This window comes from Pogona vitticeps, chromosome 2 (assembly GCF_051106095.1).
Source record: "Pogona vitticeps strain Pit_001003342236 chromosome 2, PviZW2.1, whole genome shotgun sequence".
In the NCBI taxonomy this organism is placed as follows: Eukaryota; Metazoa; Chordata; class Lepidosauria; order Squamata; family Agamidae; genus Pogona; species Pogona vitticeps.
In genome coordinates this window covers 133,452,513-133,466,668 of record NC_135784.1, presented here as the reverse complement: position 1 = coordinate 133,466,668, position 14,156 = coordinate 133,452,513, and positions in this window count along the sequence as shown.

The following is a 14,156-nucleotide window of genomic DNA, read 5'->3' as shown; positions in this document are numbered from 1 at the left end:
CCCATTCCTGTCCATTTTAGTTCACTGATGCCCAGGATGTTAATGTTTATTCTTGTCATCTCCTGTTTGACCACATCCAGCTTCCCAAGGTTTATACTGTAGATCTTACATTCCAGGTTCCTATGCAGTATTTTTCTTTGCAGCATCGGACTTTCCTTTCACTTCCAGGCACGTCCACAGCTGAGCATCCTTTCGGCTTTGGCCCAACCACTTCATTAGCTCTGGAGCTACTTGTACTTGTCCTCCACTCTTCCTCAGTAACATGTTGGACTCCTTCTGACCTGAGGGGCCCATGTTCCAACATCATATCTTTTTTCCTTTTGTTTCTGTTCATGGGGTATTCTTGGCAAATATATTGGAGTGGCTTGCCAATTCCTACTCCAAATGGATTGCGTTTAGTCAGAACTCTCCACTATGACCTGTCCTTCTTGGGTGTCCCTGCACGGCATAGCCCATAGCTTCTCTTTTACTCAAGCCCCTTCACCACGACAAGGCAGCAATCCATGAAGGGGAATGACATTATAGACACTGCTTAATGACTTTTTATTGGGGGATAGATTCCAACTTCAGAATGACAGAAGAATTGTGTGCACTGCAGAGTTTGAAAGGCACTACAACTGCAGAAAATATATTCTTGAAGGTGTATGAATCAGTAGAAAATCTTGGTTTGCATAGGGATAAATTGAAAAGTATCACAACTAATGGTACAATAAATATGATGGGAAGTAAACCTGGTGTTGTTGCAAGAATCAATGAAGAGATAATAGAATCAAATGGTACACTTCCCTTGCAATTTCAGTCCATCATCCATCCGCAAGCCTTGTGTGGTAAGGAAGGTGTGGTGCATATTGTTGTATCCAGCATAAATTACAGCGGGCATCATGGTCTTACTGCTTCAAAAAAATTTTTCAGGGATAGATGCAGAATATGGAGACACCTTGTACTATGCAGAGGTCAGCTGCCTTACCAGAAGCAAAATTCTCAAATGTTCTTTCAGTCTTCATCATGAAGTTGATGTCTTTCTCAAGGAGAAAGGAAAAGATCAAGGAGTATTTTCTGTCCATGGATGGATTTTTTTTATTTTGCTTTCTTAACTGATATCACAGAGCATCTGAACACATTGAATTTAAGGTTGCAGGGGAAAGGAAAGATTGTGTGTGACATATATTCTGAATGGAAAGCTTTTGAAGCAAAACTAAACTTTTTTGTGAAACAAAAGTAAATTTTCAAATGTCTCAACTAAACTTTGAGAAGGATAAGAATTAATAATTCAACGTACAGTAGAAAGACACATAAAAGGTCTGAACCTGTTGCAGGTGGAATTCCAGAACAGATTCACTGATTGCCATAAGCATGGAAAGGAAATAAGAATGCTTCAGAATCAATTTGAAGGAGCACCAGAAGATACAAGTAACTTTTTTCAGATGGAACTCATTGATTTGCAAGCCCGTGACCATCTCAGAGACATTTTCAAAGAAAGCTGTCTGTTATATATTTTTTTCTGCTGTACCTGATATATTTATCAGCCTAAAGAAATTGGATGCAGGGATGTTCACAGGTGAGAATGTGGCACCACATATTATCCATGAACTAACTTTTTCCAAGATGAACATTCTGAAATCCAACTGTAGGCCAAGACTGACAGATGAACGTTTACATAACATTTTAAGGGTGTCTGTCACAAACCTTTATGCTTTGGCTAACAGAAAAAAGCCACAAAAATCACACTCACTAGGTACATACATACATATAAACTAGGTAAGCATGTGTAGCTAGATAAAAGGATTCCACAGTAAAATATTGTTCCAAAATAGATTGCATTCATGTTAACATTTCTTCATTGACCTTCAATGTTTACTTTCGATCTAAATTGGTAACAATTTTGTTACATTTTTATTTAAGATATTACCTTCTTTAGGCATTGGACACTCTAATGCAGCCCCCAAGTCCCAGAAGGCTGCTGCCCCCCCAAGCCCTTTATATAATATTTGCTGCAAACATAGAAGCCTGGTGTTCTTAAATGTAGCAAAAAGGATAGGATACTTTTCCATGTCAAACAACTTCCACAACTAGAAGAATCAAGGATAAAAATATACACGGGCAACAAACAAACTCACTCCAGATAACTAAGAGATCTTGGAAACAGCATGCAACAAAATATGTGGGCTGTTACTAAGATGGACTCTTCTTACATAAGGTATTTTTATCACGTCTAATTATCTACATGCAGGATACATCCTCTTTCTCGTTTCCTTTATTTCCTTAATTACAATATAAGTTGCTTTTCAGTGATGCTTTCCAAAGTGACACACAGGCTTAGAATATAGGCCTGGATGCAAACTTGCTAATGCTTTAAAAACAGACCTGCTGAAATCCTGTTGCTCAGCAGAGTGAGCTGCAACTAGAGTAGCCCCATTAAATCAGGGGGATTTGGTGAATCAACTCCTGATTAAGTTCCATTGATTCAGTGGGCCTACTCTAGTTGCGACTTACTACCCTAAGCAAAGAGGACCTCAGTCAATGGCACTTAAGTCACATATGGCTAGAGATGGGTTTTTCAGAATCAACAAACTCCCAGTCCCATAATTCTGCGAGATCCCTCCAGGCAAAATAATGGGCCTAGAAGCTGTCAAACTGGCAAGACGTAGAGCAGCCCTCTTACCTCCATGCCACTTCTGAGTCACTCCTTTGCACCGTTACAAGAGTGCCCTGCTGCACCTTGGAAATCTCAAAGATTCCCTGTGACTTGCAAAAGTGCATGGGGCAGGATAAGTTCCAACAGAGACTGCTGCAACTCGCATCATAAAGTGGGGTGCAGAAAAGTGGCCCAGAACAGAGCATGGAGGTAAGCGAGCTGATCTACCTCCCCTTCCCAGTTTGACAAATCCTTGTCCTGTTATTTGGCCGGAGGGATCTCAATGGATTATGGGACTGGGGTCTGTTAATTCCAAAAACCTCATAGCTAAAATATGGCTATGGCTGGATCTAGTCCATTATGATACAACTTGTGAAACACAATTTAAACAATGAAAGCAGGCATTTATAGATTAAGGGAAATGCATTCTATATAGGAACTATGTTGCAGCTGGCCCTGAAACAGCTGTTCCAAGCTGCAATTGTTTAGACATGTTCATACCATACACTGTATCATCCTCACCCATTCAAGGGAATCATTCCTTTCACTGAAAGAAGGCCTTCCCAGGCAAGTGCCATGTTGATCCATGGCTGCTTGGTAGGGTCGTGATTCCCACCCACCCCCTGCTCCAGCTGCTTCTCCGGTTGTATTCCAGTGGGGAAAAAACTGGCTTCATTCACTTGAACAGGAAGGAGGCTGCTGTGCCCTCCCATCCCCAGCCACGGATGGGTTGAGGATCCTTGAGAAAACAAAGTCCATGGAAATATGTTGGCTTCTGCCCTTCCCTCTATGTGACATTGTAAGGCATTCCTCAAGTTAATGGAGAAATCGCTCCATGTGCTTACATGAAGGTGAAAATAACCCGGTGGGGAACTCAGCATAGCCTTCTTGGTGCCATGGAGCCTGTGAATGCTGCACTGTAACTATATGTTACAGATAGCCCATCATTTGGTGCTGAAATCCATTAGTATTCCAGAGTTGTGATATGGATGACCTTGAATATTTGCAGACCAAGTCACTGCTGAGCTCCAGGCAGAAAACAAAACAAGCTGATTGCAAACTATGAGAACCATGCCACTTAAGACATTTTCAGCACTCACAGATTTTCCTAATTAAGAGCCGTCTCCAATGCAGAGTTTGGCCCCCAGTTGCAGAAGATGGCCATATACTGCAATAGCTTATGAGGTTTGCTGGATGAAATCTCAAGCAGTACAGTGGGGTCTTGACTTGAGAACTTAATCCGTATTGGAAGGCGGTTCTCAAGTCAAAAAGTCTGTAGGTCAAGTCTCCATTGACCTACAGTGCATTGAAAACCGATTAATCCCGTAACAGGCTGTTTTTGTTCCATTTTTGTTTTTTTCTGGTCTGTAAGTCAATTCTCAGGCTGCAAGTCAAACCTAAATTTTGCGGCCAGAGAAGTGTGTAACTCAAAAAGTCTGTAAGTCAAGCCGTCTGTAAGTCAAGGGTCCACTGTATTGTCACAGAAGCCACAAGAATCACAATGGTGAAGTGAGTCCCCAGCCTCAGCATTGAAATGAAATAAGGAGATGTGTACAGGAGAGTATGAGACACAGAAGCCTTTCCTTCCTAATTCTCTCTCAAGGATGTCCAGGTCCTGGAGTTGCACAGTTCCTTGGACCATTTTGGGTACAACTCCAGCAAGAGGAGTTGAAGGTCCATATCATAGCTCACTGGCAGCAAGCCAGAGGAGTGAGGAGAAGAGTGAGTGGGCTGTGGATTGTCCTCACAAGACCCAAATCACCAGTGAGGAAATGTGCTAGGCCTCTGGGTTGTCAAGCCTATGGAGGAAAAGGGACTGGTTCCTAGGGACATGGATAGCAACTCAAAGGGAGTGACAATGTCTAAAGGGCAATTAATAAACATTAGATGCCATGCCTGCCATGCCCGGCTATAAATACAAACGAGGCAGCCAGTAAGGAGCTTAAAGAAAAAGATCAAAACCTGTTAAAGGACACAAACCTGTTCCATTTTCACTAGGATTAGAGTTGGGGAGTGAAGGCAGCTCATGATAATCAACTTTCTTTGGGTTCACAGAAATGAAGCTGGGCCACCATGTGTCATAGCAGTTCTTCTTTCCAGTAATGAATAAACATCATCCTGTTTTCAGTGAATTCGTCATTCTGCTCCTGTTTCTTTCTCATGGTAGCTAGTTTTGCCGTCTGTAGAGCTAGCCAGTTTTGTTTTTTTAAAGGCTCCACAAATTTCCATGCTTTACAGCAGGACAAATTCTTGCGATGTGTAAATGGCTTGAAATAAAATCAACAAACGTTTCAATTTCACTCTTTTTCTTGATAGTTCAGAAGTCAGGCCACTGGCTCCTTTGGCTTTGTCATAAATGCTTTAATTCCCTCTTTCCCCCTGCCAGGTGAATCTGAGTCTTAATGCCTTGGAATAGGCATTAATAAATATGCATCAATAAACGGGCTATATGTTGTAATTTATATTGTGTTGAGTACTCCAAAGAGATTATTCTAGACCAATTTTCTGTAATCATCTAGGCTTTAGTTTTGAGAGTAATATTTTGCTAAATCTGTTTCTATGTATTGCATGGAATGCCAGCATTTACGTCTTACTCCTACTGGGTCTGATGCTTTGGCAAGGAATCCTGCTGACAAGGTATTTTAAAAAACAATTTCTCTGTATTGATTTTTTTTAAATTGTGTCCTTCAACAACAATAAAAACAGTTCATCTCTATGGCATGCTCCCAAGGCCCATGGAATTGCCATTAAAAGTGCAGCTGCTAGAAATGTGTATGGGACAAGAGCACCCCCCAGTGGTACAGTTTACCCAAGATACTGTATAGAGGCAGCAATATTTTCCTGGTAATGGATAATCCAAGAAATTATCCACAGACCAGGGAAGGGGGGATGTACATTTCAAGCTGGATGTATTCTCTGTTCAGTAGAGTCTGATTTGTTTTCTAATGAATCATTTAATGTTGTCAGTGTTTTCTTGACAGAATTCCTAATGTAGCACAATTTTCTCTGCCATTCATGAGGCTGTCTTACTGTTCAGTTGCACCAAGGCATGCATTATTATATTGGCCATGGGGATGCTATGGCTAGTCTTCCATGTTTTGCATGTAACCTCATATGAACTGCCTGCCTCACTTTCTGAATTTGCACATCTCAGTTTTCCATGGCTGCAACTGGGGCTCCCAGAGATGCATCGTGTGTGTTTAGGCCAAAAAATGCACACATGTTTAGGCCAAAAAACTTCAAGCTGCACAGCAGATAGTGTAGGAACTTATAGAGCAGAATTAGCATTAAGTCTTCCCAGAGTAGGCCACCCCTTGCTGGTTCTCATCAACTGGCACACTTTGAGGCACAGGTAAGAGAAAGAATAAAAGGTTCGACTTTACTCAGTTTTATTCACAATTCTGAACGGATCAAAAAGAGCATAATGTAGAAAAATTGACTGGTTAACACGAACACAATTTAACTGACTCATAACTACAGTACATGACTAACACTAACTATAGACTGGAGACTGAAAAAGGAGGGGAAACTACTCTTAAAGGGAGAAGAATGGCTCTGTTCAAAATCAGAGGCAGAGAAGGAAAAATTGGTTACTGCTGGATTGATTGAGTGATTGACAGTCATTTCAGCCCAGAAAGGTCCCTCCCAGCCAAATCTCTTAAGGCAAAAATATGAGGTTGAAAAATGATTTCAACATCATAAAAAGGCAAATGCCCATAGGGTAAGGTTTTTTTGTATGCCACACTTGGAATGGGACGACTCATCACAACAGTGGCTGCTTCAGTGATACAGGTAAAGGTAAAGGTTCCTTTTGAGATTTATTCCAGTCGTGTCCAACTCTAGCGTATGGTGCTCATCCCTGTCTCCAAGCCGCAGAGACAGTGTTTGTCTAAAGACCGTTTCCATAGTCATGTGGCCAGCGTGACAAGACACGGAACGCCGTGACCCCTCCATGGTGGTACCTATTTATCTACTTGCATTTGCATGCTTTCAAACTGCTAGGTTGGCAGGAGCTGGGACAAGCGACGGGAGCTCACTCCATCCTGTGGATTCGATCTTATGACTGCTGATCTTCTGACCTTGCAGCACAGAGGCTTCTGCAGTTTAACCTGCAGTGCCACCACGTCCCTTCAGTGATATAACCTCCAGGTACCGGTAAATGCAGTCTCTGTCCCATCTTTAATTTATTTTTGCATTCTGCAAGCATCTACAACACAGAAGATAAAAGCAATTAAAAGACTCTGAAACGTAAATTAAGGCTGCTATGTTGAGTTCATCCATTAGATTAATTTCTGAAACTTTAACTACAAAACTGGCCTTGGGTAACATAATTTTACACTTATTATTCATTCATAAAACCACTGAGAAGAGTCACTATTTCAGAAGGAGACGTACTCATTTCTCTGGAACGGAGGGAATGCCTTCCTTAAGATACACACACACTCATTGTTTAAATTCAAAATCTGTTAGTTTCTCCAAAACTGTTGGTTTAATTCCCCTACAAATTTATGGAGATACAATCTTATCTGTTTAATCAAGTGACAGCCTGTTATTAAAAGAAACAACCAATACCATCAGCAGAACAATTTCCAGAAGGGACCCTTAGGGTGTGATTGTATTCAAACCTATTCAGAATCCCACGGAGTCCCATAGTGTAGTTTATTTCCAGATTAAAGGCTCATCTTCTGTTAAATAGGTGGTCTCTTCAGCCATTGATTCAGATCAGTAATGGATCTACAGTATGTTACTGGGCACTCAGATCAACCCCTTCTACTTCTCTTCTCCTTCAGGATTATTTTCCATCCCTAGGGGACTCCCTCCTTCCCCCAGCCAGGTCCATTCCCATCTGTTTCTTCATCCTGAACAAGCCTTCCTCCGATGGGCCATGCAGAATATCAGCTCCCTTTAGATCAGCTACCTCCCCCTGTGCGGGGAAAGAGACAAGGGCAGAGGGCAGAGACCAGGGAGGGCGTCCTGAGAGGGAAGGAAAGAGAGAGGTGGGAGAAGAAAAACAGAATGTTTTAGGATGTGGAAATTCATATAGAAAGAATCTGGCTTACATTCAAGGATCAATTAAAACAGGTATGGAAGCTTGGAGTGAGGGTGTGACTACACGGCCACTGGTCCTATTATTCGGTTCACTCTGAGAATGGGCTGATTTGCTCCTTTTCCCTGCGACCACATGATATAAGTGCCAGCACAAACCAGCCTGTCTACCTGCACTTTTTTGGCTCCCTGTCTGGGGCCACTCTTATTTTTAGGTGTTGTTAAGATCACTCTGCACATACAAGCACTGGGAGTGAATTTTTTTAAGCTCAGTTAATGTAGCACTGATGCGCTATGCCTTTTAGCAAAAAAGTGGGAAAGGAGTGGGATTGCTCCCTTTTTCTTTTTTCTTTCTTTCCCTTTAAAGGGAAGTGGGCCAGGTAGGATTGCTTAAGGCAGTGGTCCTCAACCTTGGGCCTCCAATAATCAAATAAATAAATACACCTCTTGTAGATGAGCCAAAAGTGTGCCTAGGATTGCAATCATAGGCTCCAATCCTCCAGCTACTGTAGTTAGTTGCTTTGCTGCCAAGGAAGGGTTCTGCAGGCTGGGTGACATTTATATATCTAGTAGAAGCATCCCCCAGTACCCTCCTGGAAACCTTTGACAACACAGTTGCATTGCTCATGGCTGTCCTGCCAGTTTCCAAAGTTAGGGGCTCCAAACAGGATGTTCCTTGAGTGCCTTGTATGTATTTCAAGGCAGCCCTGGATCTACAGCACGCAAAGCCCTTCTCTCCTCTCCACAGCAAAGGACAAGTATGACAGGCCTGGAAGCAGTAGCATCATTCTCCTGTTGATATCAATGGGAAGGCAAGCAAAAAAAATGTGGCAGCTGTTTTCTGTGGGGTAGCCTTGTTAGTCTGTTTCAGCATGAATAGCAAAACAAAAAACAAACAAAAAAACGATGAACAGCAGACATGCTTCAGTGTGAGCTTCTGTGGATGATTTCTTGTAAGAAATCTGTTAGTCTTTAAAGTGCCATGAGACATTGTGTTTTGTTTTGTTTTGTTTCCAGAACTGTTTTCAGGAACAGAAAAAGGAAAAGTCATTCCTTCCTCTTCCACCCCAGCTGCACCAAGCCGGCAGGATGCAGGAAGCAGCGTTTGCTCACTCCCACCTTGCTGATTCTTTCTGCCCCAATCACTCCAGCCCTTCCCTACTCAATTCACAGCTTGCTGGCAGGGGGAAGAAGAGAACCCTTCCCATGTGTTGTATTTACCTTAAAGGGCAGAGCTTAGAAAAAAACACAACTAGTGTTTGGAAATGCAGCTTCCAAAATGGCCACTGGCTCAGGAAGTTGGAGATCTGGTACTCTGTTTCCAAGAGGTTGATTGACTATGATAAACGATGCAGTACTCTTGCAGAGCAAACTGACATTTACTTAGGGCGAGCTCATTTGCTTTAAAACTGAGAGAAATGTCATGGAGAAGAATTGGATCAAAATATATACTGCCTCCATTCTAAGGAAACTCTTCACGATATACCCGTGGAGGCAGCTTCTCACTAATTTCTCACTGTTGTGCCCCATGCTCCCCAGGTTCATTGCAGGCATCTTTCTCTGGCACTTTCACCCTCAACGGGGAGCCTCGGCTTCCTTGCCCCAGCTGGCATTTACGTTAAAATTTGAGGCTGAGGGGAAAGGCCCTTGGGGCATAATCTCTTCTTCTTCTGGTGTTGTGTAACTTGAGTACATGTGGGTGCTGTGTTCACTCTTTCTAGACTACTAAATATGTTTCTCAGTGTGAGGGGATCACCTCAAGCGACTCCAGTGGGGCATCGGGCCCTGCCCCACAAGCTGAGGGGAGCCTGGGAGACAGAGAGAGAGAGTATTCCCAGGCCCTAGCGAGCAGGGATATGCCACCACGGGTAGAGGAAGAGCCACCGCCTGATGCAGGACAGCTGGAGGAGGAGGCAGTGGCAGGAATACGAGGGGAGGAGTTACAGGGCTCACAATCATCACCAAGCACATCAAATGCAGGGGAGGCCTGGGAGGAGCCAGTCAAGCACCATCTTGCAACGCTGCAAACAGGGATAGAGGTGAGCCACTTCTTCCCGCCCAGCTGGTTTGGCCATAGTCTGGAACCTGACGCTCGGCCAGTGCAGCCCACAGCTGACCGACTGTCACTCCAGCCTTGGAAACCTTCCTGTCCGACAGGATCGAAGGAGCCTATCCCAATACAATTTCGGCACTGGAGACACACGTGGCAACAGGCATGGCAAAGGGAGTGCCAGGGGGAACAGTGCCACTGAACCTGGTTCCCATCCCTCGTCTTTATCCCCCATCCCCTAAAAGCACTGTGCCCCCTTTTCAGGACTCCTACTGTTTGCTACGTCTCTGGACTTGGACTTCAGGGACCACAGTAAATCAAGTGGGGCCCCAGCCAGACTAACTGTGCCCAGGGGATTCATGCCTGAAACTCAACTTCCTGCGAACATGAAAGGGGGGGCAGTAGGGTCTGACTCTGTGCCTTTAATCAAAGCTGTAGTGAATGATGAGGTGAGTTTTATTCATTGTTAGGTGGGACAACTATATTTACGAGGGAGGCATGGCGGGGAGATGCACAGCTCTGGCAATCATCACCAATCATCACCTTACTCGGTGACAGAGACAATTTGAGCTGGAGGAATGAACAACAGGGAGCCTTCCCTTTCAATCCTCCTACAGGGACAGAGTGGGCTACCTTACTTAATGGGATAAAGAAAGATCAAGTTAACAGGAAATCTAGTATTTTTTTATTTTTTTTATTTTTTTATTGTCATTGTAAGTATATACACAGTACTGTATACCCATACAATGAAATTCACAGACATCCAGAGACCAGACACATGCACACACATAAAATGCCCCAAACACTCCCACCCACTAAAAAAAAAAAATCCCCCAACACTCCCCACCCATTAAAAGTCCCCCACTAAAAATACAAACATCTACACCGCAGGCCAAGTAACACAGTCCAACTAACTATTCACTACTGGTGGTCTTTAAGCTCATTATTAAGTGCAATTATAGCTCTGGAATAAAAACTATTCAGAAAACGTGTGGTCCGAGTCTTAATTGTTCTATATCTTCTGCCAGACGGTAACAGTTCAAAAAAGTTATAAGCAGGATGGGAAGAGTCTCTCAGGATGCTGTGTGACTTCCTCAGACAGCGGGATGTGAAGATGTCATCTAGGGTTGGTAGCTGGAGCCTGATGATATTCTGGGCAATTTTAATGGTTCTCTGTAGAGCTTTTTTGTCCACTACAGAGCTACTCCCAAACCATGCCAGAATGCCATAGGTTAGGACACTCTCAATGGTGCTACGATAGTATGACAGAAGTAAATGCTGAGATAGATTTAACTTGCCGAGCATTCTCAGGAAATGCAGCCTCTTCTGTGCCTTCTTCACTAGCATGTTGGCATTTATAGTCCATGAGAGGTCCTCTGAGGTGTAAGTGCCCAGAAATTTAAAACTACCAACTCTCTCCACTTCCTCGCCATTTATGTACAGTGGTAAATGTACATTTCTCTTCCTCCTAAAATCAATTATGAGTTCTTTAGTTTTTTTAATGTTAAGTGTGAGATGATTTTCTTTACATCAAAGTATCAATCCTTGTACTTCTTTTCTATAAGCAGACTCATTGTTCTTATTTATGAGCCCCACCATGAAGTACATGATTGGTTTTGTGTTTGTTTCATAAGAAGACAGAATATCAATGATATAAAAAATACAAATGCTATAATTAATATGCTACAATTAATATGTATTTAAAATATTTTTACCCCGCCTTTCTCCTTAAGAAGATCCCAAGGTGGCTCACATCAGTAGAAGACAATATGTAAAAGCTAAAAAAACCCTAAGGATTAGAGGTGGACACAAACCAACAAACCTTCGGACAAACAGGTGTTTGGCATTTCCCAGCCCTGCCTCCTCCGGTGGGCACCCACTCAGAGGCAGCACCCTGGCTTCCCTGCCCTTCTTCTCTGGGTGCTACCTCTGAGTAGCCACCAGCGGGAGGAGGCAGGGCTGGGAACCACTAAACACCTCTTTGTCCGAAGGATGGACCAGCACAAACCGCCAAAGTGCCCATCTCTAGTAAGTATACAAATATTACAAAATAATCAAACAAATACCACACTGAAGAGGCAATCAAAATCAACACCAAAACCACATGCAAAGCAACAAGGCACAACAATCCATTTTAAAAATGCTTTCAGACAATCAGTCACTAAAGGAAAAGCTTGCCTGAAGAGAAGAGTTTTTGCTGCTTGCAGAAGGACAGGAAAGATGGGGCCAGTCTGACCCTCAGTGGGAAGAGAGTTCCAGAGTTTGGGAATAGCAACAGAGAAGGCTCTCTCTCCCATGTCCCTACCGAATGCAGTTGTGAAGGTGGTGGGAACGAGAGAAAAGCCTCCCCTGATGATCTTAACACCTGGGGAGGCTCATGAAAGGAGACACGGTCTCAAGACCAGCACTTTGAACTGTGCCCCAAAATGGATTGGCAGCCAGTGGAGAGCTGTTGTTGTTGGTGTGTGTGTGTGTGTGTGTGTGTGTGTGTGTGTGTGTGTGTGTGTGTGTGTGTGTGTGTGTGTGTGTGTGTGTGTGTGTGTGTGTGTGTGTGTGTGTGTGTGTGTGTGTGTGTGTGTGTGTGTGTGTGTGTGTGTGTGTGTAATCATCCCCATTTTGCACTCTGGCTGTAGCATTTTAGAGCAGCTGAAGTTTCCGAGCACTTCACAAAGGCAACCCCACATGGAGTGCATTATAGTAATCCAGCCATGTGTCACCACCGTCAGATCAGACCTATGTATCATAACAATATCACTATACACAAGCCAACAAAGAATCTCTCCACCAGATTTAGATGCATACTAAGAGCACATTACAGTGCAGCCACGCTCTATTATTTAGGGAGTGTGGTACTGGAATTAATATACAGTATGTTACTTTCTGGCAGATGTCAATAAGACTGAATCCTTGGCTTTGGCTGAATTGCTCCAATTTGGCTTTGCTGCAATTTGATTCACAGCCTGTAGGATGGCTGAATTTGCAGTCAGTGATCATGCAGGAGCTGCAGATTGAATCATGGGTTCATTTCAGCTGACAGCACTCCCTTCTGTCCTTTCTTCCTCTGGTCTCACCTCTGCCGAGCCTTTCATGGTTTGCTGGAAAGCTGCTTGGTTTCGAAAGGGTTGTACAGTGTTCTAGAAAAGGTGGCAGCATTCTAAAGTTCTTCTTAACATGTACAGAAATATCACATACCACAGTAATGTCTTTTATTTCATCTGGGTTGTTTCAGTTTTGTTCATAATTTTAATTGCCACCCCAACCTGGAGGTGATTTAATGCTAAAATAATATACAATGATTTAGCAGTAATCTCACATATGTAAAAAAACAAAAAACAAAATTCAGAGGACCACTGTGGGGGAAAGAACACAGGGGTGGATGTTCCCGCAGTCTTCCTGAACATCACACCCCAACTGTCTATGTCACCAAACACGTACAAAGCATCATATATTGGTGCAAATATTGCTGGACAGGTTTTATATCAGCAACAGCTTTTTAAACCAGATGGAGACATTTTTTGCTGCCATTTACAAAACATGTTCCATCACAACTGTTTAACTGTATTGATGAATCCAGATTGTTGTCTTCAAATCTTCAATGCCAGTTTTGTAAAAGATGCAGTATCAAAATTACTGTTGATTGCTATGCATAATAAAGATTCATAAACTTTGCAATGTTGCATAAATCAGTTTCCAAAGAAGTAACTCTATGAGGGTGGGACTGTACTGACAAATTAATGTGATCTAGTGGCCACTTTCTGATAGTAAATTAAAAATGAGTATCACTAGGCAACGGCATAGCCACCATTTACACAGGAGAATTGCACCAACTGGATTTCAGCCACCACTTAACTGCGGCTATCCCCCACCCCCGGCCCACATATCCCAGTGAATCATGAACTGAATATATAGGTAAAATGTCCAGTAGTTGCAAAGCACTGAATCCTAGTATACATCATAGTACTGTTTTCCCAAAAATAAGACCCAACCTGAAAATAAGCCTTAGTATGATTTTTCAGGATGCTCATAAGCCCTACCCCCAAAATAAGTCCTAGTTAAGTGAAACCCTGCCCTCCACCATTGTGCAGCAACCAGAAGAAGATGACACAACTATATTTGAACAAATGTAGATTATTCTGAAAATAAGCCCTAATGCATTTTGGAGCAAAAATTAATATAAGACCCTGTCTTATTTTGGGGGAAACACAATACAGTAGCAGAAGAATCTAACTTCTGTTTAGTGCAGATGCACAAACACACTTTGTTGCTTAGTATCCTGTTTGGAAACAAATTGAAATCATGTACTCTGCTCCGTCTCCTGTCACACACCCAATCATACAATTGGTTATGTGATCTGTCTGGTAAACAGTGCAAGACCAGGCATATAATGAGGAGATGCCAGAATGAGCAAATACCTTACTTTGATGA